A 13,151-nucleotide genomic window follows, 5' to 3' on the forward strand; every position below is an offset into this window, starting at 1 on the left:
CAATTGACCAAAAATTTCCTTCATTTCTCCTTACTTATGGCCGAAATTGAGAGAGAAAAAACTTCCAAATTCCATCTTGATTTCCTTGCTTGATTTGTGAAAAATTTAAACACCAACCCTAAACCACACTGATTACTCTTGAGTTAAGCTTGGAGGGAAGCTTTTGGTGGAGCTACTTGAGGAAGATAACCCTTGTTTTGTATTTTTCTTTAGAGGTTTTAAGGTATGAAACTAAGAAACTTGCTTCTCTTTCTATTCTTTCAATTTATTGGGCATATGACTTGAATATGGAAGTTTTGTGGCTGGTTTCATGGATTTGTGATGTTGTTGAAATTTTTCAACTTTTATTTATATTTTCGTGCCATGAATTGCGGGTTTCTAGCTTTGATTTGGATATGAAAGTTTGGATATGAAGATTTGTAGCTTTGGTAAGAAATTTTAGCTTCAAAATAGGATTTTCGGCTTTAGATGTGAAATTCCAGCCTAGGGTTTAATTTTCCAACATGAGTATGTGATGGTTATATGCTATATAAATATATATATATATATGCTTAATTTAGTGAGTTGGTGGCCTGGTATGTATGTGGTTAATTTGAGGCTGTTTTGTGGTGAGAATGAAGCCTTGAAAATGGCTGGAAATTAGGGAAAATAAGAGGAAGTACTGCTGAAATTTTTTCCCCAGGGAACTTTGAGCAGTCTTGGGAAATCTGTAATATTTTGGTGTAGAAAAATTCAAATTGAGTTCTATTTGTTGCATTTGCAACTAAAGTCATAGCTCTTTTAACCGTGTAAAAATCAGGGGTTGGTTCAACTTCTATAAATACCAGTAAATTTACAAAATTTTTTGAAAAACCATGACTGTTCTATTTTGCACATGAGACTACAGTGATTTTGAACTGAAAATTTGACTAACCTATGAGTTCAATTTCATGAAGATATATTCTAAAGTCTATTAGTACTTTGAGTCTATTTTCTAATGATGTAAGTTTTGTGATTTGAGTCTATTTTCTAATGGTGTAAGTTTTGTGATTTTTTGACCTATGGAACTCAAGTTATACGTTTTCAAAGAATGTCGCCAAAGCTGGAAAATTTTGTCAAATGAATTGAGTGGAACTTGGAAAATTTTGAGAAAACTTTTCTAGGTCTTAAACTTTAATTGGTGTGATTTTGGATGATTTTGTGGCCTAAAACAAGTGTATTTCGTAGCCTTAGAATGCACTTGGACATTCTTCGATTGGCTTTCAAGTTTGTCTTTAAGTTTTGTGTTTTGAGGGGCCGATTTTAGATAGGCGTATAGTTGATGATTAAGGTTAAAGTAAGAACCTTATTAACCTAAGTTTTGAATGATCGGACCATGACATCTTGTCTTGGTTACTTTTAGGGTTTAACGGTGGAAACGAGCACGATCCGGAGTCAAACGTTTAGCTTTGCTCTACTTTAAAAGGTGAGTGTTCCTTGCATGTGTATGCTTTAAATGATTATGTGAAATATTGTAAATGTTGCTGGAATGTTAAATGCTTTCCAATGATTGTTAAATGGATATTCGATGGGCGAGCGTGTACTTTATCGCACTCGACTCAAGGAAAAGTGAATTTTCAGTGATTGAATGCTACTTGTGCATGAATGTAAGCCTTTTGGCTGAATTGGACCCTTGCCCTTTGTTGCTAATCGACTCGAGCCAGAAGTGGACTCGGTCGAGTGGCTGGTGATCCTGGGACACTATTTGGTATACTCGAGTGTTACTACGAAGTCTGGTGGAGATCTGGCGAGTGAATTCAATGCAATGATATCAATGAGTGAATGACAAGAACACTGAAGGAGTTTTCACTTGCAAATGTTTTCTAATGTCGGAGGGATAAGAAAAATGGTTGGCGAATGAATGATTGAATGACTTGAATGAATGGCTTCAAGTAAGCACGTATCCTTCCAATGATTGAATGTTTATTTCTTGAATGACTGGATATTATTGTGCAAAGTATGCAAATTGTTAAATGTAATATTTCCATGGTTTCCCTACCTGATTGCTTGCTTAGGAACCTCACTAGACTTTTAGTTCATTTCTTTAGTTTTTGTTTTCCTTACCGGGAGTGGAGGTCTGGAGCAACTAAGCGTGATCTGATGTGTATAAGTCCCTTGTACTTGTAATTTTTTGGATTTAATACATTTGGGATATTTGGTAATGTAAAGTTACGTTTTACTTTTGGCTTGTAAATGAAGTTGAATTATGGTTGATTTGAGAACCTTATCATTTTCGAGAATGCTAGTGAGTGAGTTCCGACGAGAACTGAGCAGACGGTCCGTCAAACCCTTGGGTTCACCCTAGGAAGAGGTGAGGTCGTCACAGGAGTTCACCTTACAAAAGCAGCAGGCCTAGGGTTTCATGAATATTTATCACAATCATAACCAAAGAGAAACGAGTGACCTCAATTACTTATGTTAAAGAGAGCCCTTAACTATAAAAAGAAAAACATGAAGAGCAGAACAAGAAAATCACTTCGCAAAACCACCAAAACTAAGCTTTTTCATCAACATCTATCACAATCACAACTAACCACAAACCACTAAGCTCACTTACTCATATTAAAAAATTACAGCCCTTAATTCTAAATGAAAGGCATCAACACCAGAACAAACAAACCACATGAATGCAACCTTCAATTATGACCAACAAATTGATAAATGCAAAACAAACCACTGGCCTCAGAATTGAAGTAAGAAACAAAAGATTCGAACTATGGCTAACGCTAATCAATCAACCGCCTTTGGTCTCATAATTGATGAAAGGAAAAAAAGAATTCCTACTCTACCTGAACCTAATCAGTTACACTACCTGAATTTAATCGATGGTACATGTAAATTCATACATGAAAGTAAACAGACTTTAAAGTAAACAGACTCATCACTAAAATTGTTTACATCACCAATAAATATAGCCCACAATTTCACTAATCAGAATCTTAGTGAAAGCTAATGAACATTCAAAGGGGTCTGGACAGTTCGCATGGTTGCAGGAGATAGCTAGCTAGAGACCCTCCCTTCCAAGATTTAGCTCATGATTCAGCTCACAACTCAAGACTCAGCTCACAATCCTCCCTTCCACTTCGTTTCACTCTCACAACTCAACATTCAGCTCACACAACCTACATTTGACAGAAAATATTGAAAATAGATAGAATATATTGAGATTATTTACCTCAAATTATGCTGTGACAACCTTAGGTCTTCTTTTCCTTAAGATTCAGTCTTCGAACTCTAGTTTTTCCCCAAAATTCATGAACAATTTTCCGTGCTCTTGCCAGCAAGCAACTATGACAAACTAGGGATTTTTGCTATCTGCTACTCTACTAAAGCTGCCCAAATCCTTTGGGTAGCTCAATTTAGGGATGCAAATGGTGGTTTAAAATGATTTTCTCGGTAATTTCAGCAAGATCACACTGGAGAGAAGCACAAGAAGATGGTGTCCGAAGGCAAAGAAAGAGGGAAATGAGTTTTGTCTGAATTTGGCTAAGTGTTGTTCAGTGTTTTTCTTCCAAATCAACTTCAAATGACATCGTTTCTACTTCTTTTAGAACCCCGCCTCTACTGCTTCAATTTTCAGCTTCCCGTTTCCACTATTGCACACTAAAAAATAACGCCTTCTCTCTCTAAATTGTTGAACATTTCTTTATAAAAGTAACGCCTTCTCTCTCTTTTTATTTTTCCCAATCTTTGTGTAATTAAGATTGTTTATTATTTTGAGTTTTTTAACTCACAAGTTGTATTAAAGGTTTATTTGTTGTATTAAAACTTTGGAATATGAAAATTTAGTATTTTTGGATTTTTTTTACTAACATAGGTTCTTTAGGATCTCTACAAAAAATAATGTTCAAAAACTAAAAGGTTTATTAAAAATATGTTTATGATTCAAAAAAAGATCTCTTGATGCAAATATTTTTGGTATCAATATAATAATTTTATCAATTATGCACGAATTGTGGTCTGACAAGACCTAACAATCTGTTTAGTTGATCAAATAACCAAAATAATTTGCTAATACATGCATGAAACACTAAATGCATTTGATACAAGTACCGATTCATAAACCATAAACAATTTGACTATTGTAAATTGTAATTAATAATAAACTCCAGTCATGTAATTGTCAAGATTTTTACTTAATTTCATATTAAATTTCATTATCCTTTGCCATAATTTTTACATTATGTTAATCAATAATTTCCCATATGTTGTCAAGAGAACTAAATAATGAATTCATGATTTTTTTTAACTTTATAACAAGGTATTAGTTAAGTTTGGAATAATTAAAAAATAGGTATACATTTTTTATTACAATACTTTCCTTAGTTTGCCAATGATAAATACAGCCTAAAGTGTAAAGTATAGGGTGCCATAATAGAATTAATGAAATCGGTGTATCACATATGAGGCTAAATTGCAAAAGATAAGGTGTCATGGTAGAGTTGATGAGATTCGTTTACCATATACGGGGCTAAAATATAAAAGTTCGGGTATCATAACATAATTAATAAAATTTATTTACAACATATGGACCATATAAAAAAAATTAGGGTGGCATATGGCTAAAATGTAACAGTTAGGATGTCAAAGTAGAATTAATAAAATTTATTTACAACATATGGGCCATATTGAAAAAATTAGGGTGGCATAGTAGAATTAGTGAAAGTGAGTTAAGAACAAACACATTGGACAGTGACGACTAGTTGTTGTCACTAATTCTGAACTGACAACCATTTTGTGACGGCATTTTAAGTTGTCACTGTAGGACCTATTTCAGTGACAATCTATTTCCCAGTCGTCACAATGGCGATCTCCCGCCACACTGGCTAGTTTTGTGCCATCCATATTGTGACGACTTTCACTGTTGACGAGTGTACCCATGGTCAACTATGACGACATCAAAACTCGTCAGTAAATTTTCTCAATTGTGACAAGTTTCTCTGTTGTCACTGAAAATGTTGTTACAAAAGGCCAAATTTCTTGTAGTGATTCTATTCATATTTGATATTTGGTATTAATTGTAGGGAGGTGGAGCAAAAATTGGTAAAAGGGGTGATTTTTCAGAAATTGCTATCAATTCCAAATGATTCGGGATTCATGTGTGGAAGTTTCGTAATCCAAGTCGAATTCCGGGCAAGCATGTGATTGAAGATTAGAGAGAATTTCTCTCTTTGTTAGTTAGATTATGTTAATTGGGAAACAATTGACCTAATCTTTTTAGGTTTCCTTTTTCAAGTAGGAAGTTTATTTTTTGTTTCAAAAGCTAAAAATTTGGAAACGAGAAGAATTGGGTCAGCTCTCATATGATTAATACTTCGAGAAGCAAGAAACAATTAGGAAGTGTTATGACTCTTTATTTGAGAAAAAGAGAAGAACGACGGCTTGTTTTTCTTCTTGTTTTTTCTCAATAGTAGCATGATTATTGAAGTTGTTCAAACTTTTGCATTGGGATTTTTCTTAACGATGAGCAACTAATTTTCTTATTCTAGTTAAGACGTAACAAAAGATTTGGTTCAACCATAACTATGAGATCTAATTTTTTTTATTAGTTTCTGTTTCTAAAAGTACTGTTTCTTTTTCTAATTTAGGTGTAGGAAGGAGTAGGAAGTTTCTTTTTCTAATTTTATATTTGACTACATAGTTAATTTTTTGAAAAGTACAATAAAATAAAATTAAGTTTTTTATTGATGTTTATATGTTCATTATATGTCTTTCTAAATACAATAATTATCACCTAAGATCACTTTATTATACATTTTACGTGTCCTAAAGCTCTATTGCTTATTTATAAATATTATTTTAATAATTCATCAGTTGAACCAATGACTCACCAATTGAACCAATAACCCATCCACCGGATCTATTTCCCGGTTCCTTGCCCGGTCAAAGTTTAACAGCTATGCTTTTGCATAAACCCTCTTGCGTCTCTCCACTAGTGATAAGCCCCAGCATCAACTGTGGCTATATATGGACAAGCACAAAAGAAAATGTGAATGGCAAAGCCTTCGACTGTCATCCTGTGTTTTAAAACTCGGACTGGACCGGCCGGTCCGGGCACCGGCCAAGTGTCCGGTCCGAATTATGTTAAAAAACCGAGTAAGTAAAAACCCGGTCAAAAATCGGGTTTGACCGGGGAAAACCCGGATTTTCCGGTTCAATCAACCATTTAAAAAAAAAAAATTAAACTTTTTCAATATTATGTTTTGACCCCTAAATTTTGACCGGGAAAAATCCGGATTTTCCGGTTCAATCAACCATTTTAAAAAAAAAAATCAAACTTTTTCAATATTATGTTTTGACCCCTAAATTATTAAAAATTATTAAGACACCTCAAATATTTCATCCTTTATAAATGTTGTCTTAAAGTTTAGTGTTATTTTTCAATTAAGTCCATAATTTTAAGTCTAAACTTGTTAATGCTCATTAAATAATATAAATTGCTACTTGATTGTTCTAATTTCTTTGTATTTTCTTGTTAAATGTATTTGAAACATCAAATATATATGAATATACCTTTATTAATATTAACATGTTATTAGGTATTTTACATATAATATTTTAATTTTTAAATAATTTTTATTTATGATGTCATCCGGTTCAACCCCGATCGAACTCAGTTGAACCCATTGACCCCTGAGCTTGACCGAGTCGATACCTGATCCGGTTCTGAAAACATAGCTGTCATCCACCTTACGGTTTTGTTTGTTATATGGCACGACCAAAAAGACATGTATTAAAATCTAATTATTGTACCATATGGCTGTGATTCTCGACATAAAGGATTTAAAACCATTTCTCAACATTAGAAAATTGAAACAGAATATCAGTACTTTATTTGAATGTTTAGGATGGGAGAGAGGGCCAGATGAAAAATTGGAAATGAGACGGAAACTGTTACTAATGAAACCACTTTGAAACATGTGGAAAGCATTAACTATTCAAAATACAAGAACAAAAATGTGATCTTTTCTGAATATGAGCAAAAAGAGAGGACAGGCTTTCTAATATTATATCTATATCCAATAATTGTTTCGTGGTTCTGGAGCAATGAGTTCAAAGCCATGGTTCAAAGACTAGGTCGAGTCTGAGACAACTCGGCCGAATTATCACCGGAACGAGGCTCTCCGTTCCAATATCGAGACGAGATAATAGATCGCCGAGAACTCGACTGAATCACCGAAAATTTGTACAAGACGTCTTCGAAACAGATAGAAATGGTCGAGTCGCTCTGATTCACCCTGAATCAACTCGAATTTTTATTTTTTTATTATTTTTGGTTTTCTTTTTTTAAATATTATTCATAAATTTTAGAATATTAAATATTTCAAAATTTACGTTTTACCGAGACCACGACCGATATGCCTAAACCAATGTGAAACGGTCTGGACCATGATCATGACCGCGACCGCAACTTTGAACCATGTTCAAAGCAGGAGGCATTCAATTTTGCGTTTCTAAGAATCTCAGAAATTAAGAGTTGGCAAAATGTATATGAAGTTAAGAGAGATTTCAAGATTGTACATGGAGTATCTAACCATAGATTTTGTTTTTCTACCATTGATCAGCTAACAGTATAAAAAATTGAGCATAAAAAAGAGAAAGCAAAAGAGAAAAGATAATGGATAGGCTCATAAGTTTGGAGCCATCAAACACTGACAATCAGGATTGAACCTGGACAGAAATGCTATGGTTTGCTTACTTTGCGGAATGTTATGTACACCATGCCTGTGGCTTTCAGGCTCCAACCGATGAACAAAACTCGGTAGACAGTTCGCCGCAATCAGTGATCATTTCACCCCTCTCTTGACTTTTTCAGTGAAGATCACCTGTCACAGACCTCCCAATTCAAGTCTCCCTGAATCCTTCCCTATTCAGATGATTCATTTCTCTTGCAGCGGTTAAGGATCCCTCATAGACATTCAATTCTGTCCTAACAATTGGTTTACCACGAAAAAGAAACAGGTGTTCATTGATAGTGGGATTAGATCACGTTTGTTGGCTCATTGGTTCTGGCTCCATTGGTTTCTAGAGGTTCAATGGATGAGATTCGGCAAGTACTCGAAAAGAGAGATTTCGCATGCATGGCAGCAGATTCGGTAGCTGCAAATGGTCAAACGCTACTCAATTTGGCTATAGCTCAATTCCGGCCTGAGCTCGCACAATTGGCTCTCGAGTTTAATGCAGATGCTGAAGCTCGGAGCTGGTCAGGATCTACCCCATTGGAAGAAGCTGCAGCTTCAGGGCAAGCACTGATTGTTGAGCTCTTATTGGCTCATCAGGTTAGCATGGAGCGGTCCAAATCATCCACCCGGGGACCTACTGATCTTGCTGCAGTTGCTGGACATCTGGAGATCTTAAGGCTTCTTTTACTCAAAGGAGCCAATGTTGACGATATCATCCAAAGATGGCAGTTCAGCGTTACACCTGGCTGTTCAAGAACGCCAAACAGATTGTGCTCGGCTTCTTTTGGCAAGCTGTGCGCAGGTAGATATATGTAACAGGAGTGAAGGCAATACACCATTACATATTGCCGCTGGTTTAGGTGACGAACAAGTGGTCAGGCTGGTATTGTTGAATGGTGCAAATAAGTATATCAGAAACAGGGCTGGAAAAACAGCCTATGATGTAGGATCTGAGCATGGTCATACTCGGCTTTTCAATGCACTTCACTTAAGAGACAGTTATGTGTAGCAGCACGGAAAGGAGAAGTTAGAGCAATCCACAGGCTGCTGGAAAATGGAGCGATCATCAATGGCAGTGACCAACATGGCTGGACAGCCCTGCATCGAGCAGCGTTCGAGGGAAGAGTGGATGCTGTCCTTACTCTTCTTGATCATGGAATTGACATCAATGTGAGGGATGAAGATGGCTATTCTGCATTGCACTGTGCAGTGGGATTAGGCCAAGTTGAAGTCATTGAATTGCTGGTTAAGAAAGGAGCTGACATTGAAGCCGGATCAACAGGGGCGTTACAGCCTTGCAAATTGCTGATTCCCTGCATTATTCAGGTATTGCTAGAATACTCATGAACCAGGGAGACAGACGAGAAGGAGTGGCAAAGATGAGTTCTACTACTAAAGTAAATCAACTTACATCCACCGAAGGAATGTCTGCAAAAAAAAAAATTGGAGATTGGGGCAATAAAGAAGACACCTACTCGGGCAAGAGCTCATGAAGCCATCTTTGATCGCACTACTGCTTCAATGGCTGTGGTTTAGGTTACCCATGTGCTAAACAATTTTTTTCTCAGACAAGACATTTGAGGAACAAGATCTTGCACAAATACTAATATGATTTGTTCTTTGAATTATAACTTTCTACAGAAATTTGTAATTTGTAATTTGTAATTTTTCTCTTATTATGCATATAATGATGTGAAGATGTAAATCGAAGTTCTTATTTGCATCTGTCATGTATGATAACTCAAAACCCATTCCTATTCACTAATTAATCATACTAATAGTGATTGTGATTGAAGAATTCGAACCAAACGTCTCCTAATTTACATCTTTTAAAATTAGCCAATGGTTTCATTCGACGCATTATAGAATATTCTTTTTGAAGTTATTGGGACTCTAGTACTTAAATTACTAAAAGTGTACATCGGCCCTTTTTTCATTACTTATTCAACACATTATAAGTATTTTACCCAGAAAATTTTGTGGTGTTGCTGATTTATGATAAAATGGTGTTAAGCTACTTACTTTGCATTACATTTTTTTTATTGATCAAAAAATCAAAAAGCGTTTTCAATTTAGAAATAATATGTGCTCAGTGTATCTTGTCTACTAGTCCAAAAGAAAATTTCCTTAATCCTTTAAATATCAAAACAAACTACATATTTTGACTGTTTTCCAACTTCTTTCATCGGTCTTTTCATGTATGGTCTTGTGTATTAGATTCAATTCTCCCTTCACCCTCCCCACTTTTCAAATTCCAAACACACACACACACAGCCACGGATTTAAGGGGGGGCTGGTGGGGGCTTAAGCCCCCCCCCAAGCCGCCGGAAAACCCCCTATACTGAGAGCCACTGATGTGATGATTGACTCTACTGCCTTGAAGCAAGCTGGTGCTTGTCACTGAGATTGATCCAATTTGTGTGCTACATCGGCCCTTTTTGTCACCACCACCGGTATTACTTATTCAACACATTATAAGTATTTTACCCAGAAAATTTTGTGGTGTTGCTGATTTATGATAAAATGGTGTTAAGCTACTTACTTTGCATTACATTTTTTTTATTGATCAAAAAATCAAAAAGCGTTTTCAATTTAGAAATAATATGTGCTCAGTGTATCTTGTCTACTAGTCTCAATTCAATGTGCAGAAACTACTCCGTCTTGCTGATTTATATCCTGAAGACTTCTCAAGTAACGATTATTTATATCTTGAGTCTCAACTTCGAAATTATATTTATAATGTGCAACGCGATCCTCAATTTTCAGAAGTTGGAGATTTGGGAAGTCTTGCTCAACAAATGGTTAAAACTGGTAAAAATACAGTTTTTCCATTGTTTATCGTCTGATCCAGTTGGCATTAGTTCTACCAGTTGCGACTGCTTCTGTTGAAAGAGTATTTTCTGCAATGAATATTGTCAAGACTGATTTGCGCAACAAAATGGGAGACGAGTGGATGAATGACTGTCTGGTTGTATACATCGAGAAGGATATTTTTGCAACAATTGAAAATGAGCAAATATTGCAGCGTTTTCAACGGATGAAGACTCGCAGAATGCAATTGCCTCCTCTTCGTTATTCGAGTGCAACAACCCAATACTTCAAGTGTTAATCAATAACAAATTTTTGGGTATGTATAATTATATGTTTTTATTATTTTTATAATTATTGATTCTAAATTTTACTTATTAAATATATTTATTTCGTCACACACTTCACAAAAATAAACACACACACACATATTTATATTATATATATATATATATACGTGTGTATATTATTCTACCAGGTAGTACCAGGAGACTATAGATTAACAATATATAACTTTCTTGCCCTTTTAATTAACTCCATCACAAATTACTATTTCATAGTAACAATATATTTCACTGTCTTGATTAACCATTAGAACTATGACATTGTTTCTTATAAATTCTCCGAATGTTGATACTTTTAATCTAACATAAGTTGAACATCAGTTAAGTACAAATTCAATTGAATCTAATATTTCTTTTGATGATATGAGCTATTTATATATCCAATTAAGTAGATAAGTTTCAAACATGGATGACTTGAATTGTAAAAAAATATGTTTGATTTGATTACTTGTTGCATCTACATATTTATAAAACAAGCTCTTATATGGTTTTAGTGGAAGATCTTAATTAAAAATATTATTGTCATATTAAGTTTTATTTCCTTAAATAAAATGCAGTTCTGGCAAATTGACCTTTTTCTATTTTTTGTCAACAATCAAATTTTGTTATTTTGCTTACAAATAAGCAACAAGCTGACAGTAGTGTTTTCCTAAGCATAAATATACTATTTTAATTTTTGTATTTGATGTCATAGTTGTAATTTTAATTCTTGATTATAAGATTCAGTTGAGGTGGCTTTTACTTAACTGGTACTGGTATATAAGTGGTTTAGACTTGTCTTATTAACCCATTAACTTTTATTTCCATTGGCATTACAATATTTTTTATTCAAATTTGCACAATAATACTGTGAATTAATCTTTCCTGCACTGACATCACTGCCAATTTTAAATGAATGATAACTAAGCAAAAATATTTGAACTCAAACTTTTGCATATATATTATGAATTTAACAGTGATAATGTATGTACTATCGGTGTATACAAAATTTACTCTAATACTTTACAAATTTTCTACCTCAGCCTTTTTTTTTTTTACTTTTAAGATCGATAATTCTATGTCTACACTCAGTGCATTCAAAGTCTTGAAGTATCCATACAAGATAACCTTCGAATATTCCACATTAACAAATTTATTGCAATGTACACATCAATCAGATTTTGAGAAGCTTTTTTTTTTATTTTAGTATAAGCAGGAGGACTCGAACCCGAAATCTCTAACTTAGACTCCCTCCCCCCGTACCACCCAACCCAACCCTCCCCCAATTCTGAGAAGCTTAGTTGGACATAAAGGACCAGCCAAGGACTTGGAACCTTCTTACATACAAACCATGGGTGCATGACCTATTTCCTTGTGGTCACCTGAGGCTCTAAGCCTCCAACTAGTCAACAACCCCATGAAACTGAATTCTTGTTACACCATTGAAAGGTAAGAGAGAAGCGACAATTATTCAAAATGACTCCATACATTGCTGGCTATTCACCACAAAATCAGAGCAAAGAATTTCAGCTTGTATGTATAAATTTTAGATTAGGGTTTCCATTTAGGATTGAATCTGCCCGATTTCTGACTTTCATATTCGTCCATGTTAGAGGCCGAATAAGCTCTTTCTCAAAACATGAAAGTTGTAGGAAATTGAGTTAACTATCTGTCTATAAACTTTTAGCTCAATCGGAGTACTGTAACGTGTGAAATGACTAAAATACCCTTGACTGCCCAAATGCCCTATTTCACGGATAGTTTTCTGTTTTCTCTGAAATTTTGATTTTTGACCTTGCAAATGCAAGAACTGGGTGTCAATGTCTTCATAGGAAATGTAGGTATATGTCTTAGTTTCGAAACTCTATAAAATACCCCAATCCGATAAGTGTAGCTTTAGTTGTGACCAAAACGCCGAGAGATGTCAAACCTGCTACTTAGCTATTCGTCTTTAAAACTGGTTTCCAGCTTTGATTTTGATGCGTGCATTGCTAAAATTGACTTGTGTTTGGATGACTTTGAGCCTAGTTGAGGAGCTATTGTGTTAAGTTTCCTTATGTGTTGAATTGGGCTGAGTTGAGGAAAAACAAATGAAGCCATAAATGGCTGGAATATAGCGAAATACAAAGGACATGCTGTCCAAAATTTTAGGGCTACGCGATTCCTTTGAGTTGGGTTGATTTTGAGTAGAAATGAAAGGTTTTGGGGTCGTTTATACCCTTGGCACCAATTGTTACTTATTTTCACTCCCAAGTTCTATTTTTGACTTGCATTAGTAGTTATTGAATAGTTACGACTCGTAATCGAGTCTCAATTGTTT

General features: G+C 34.8%; 1 pseudogene; it reads left to right on the forward strand.

The window, feature by feature from the left end:
* Positions 1-7,636: 7,636 nt before the first annotated feature.
* LOC113774192 lies at positions 7,637-9,193 on the forward strand (annotated as a pseudogene).
* Positions 9,194-13,151: the final 3,958 nt, after the last annotated feature.

The sequence above is a fragment of the Coffea eugenioides genome, chromosome 6 (genome assembly GCF_003713205.1).
Source record: "Coffea eugenioides isolate CCC68of chromosome 6, Ceug_1.0, whole genome shotgun sequence".
Classification (NCBI taxonomy): Eukaryota; Viridiplantae; Streptophyta; class Magnoliopsida; order Gentianales; family Rubiaceae; genus Coffea; species Coffea eugenioides.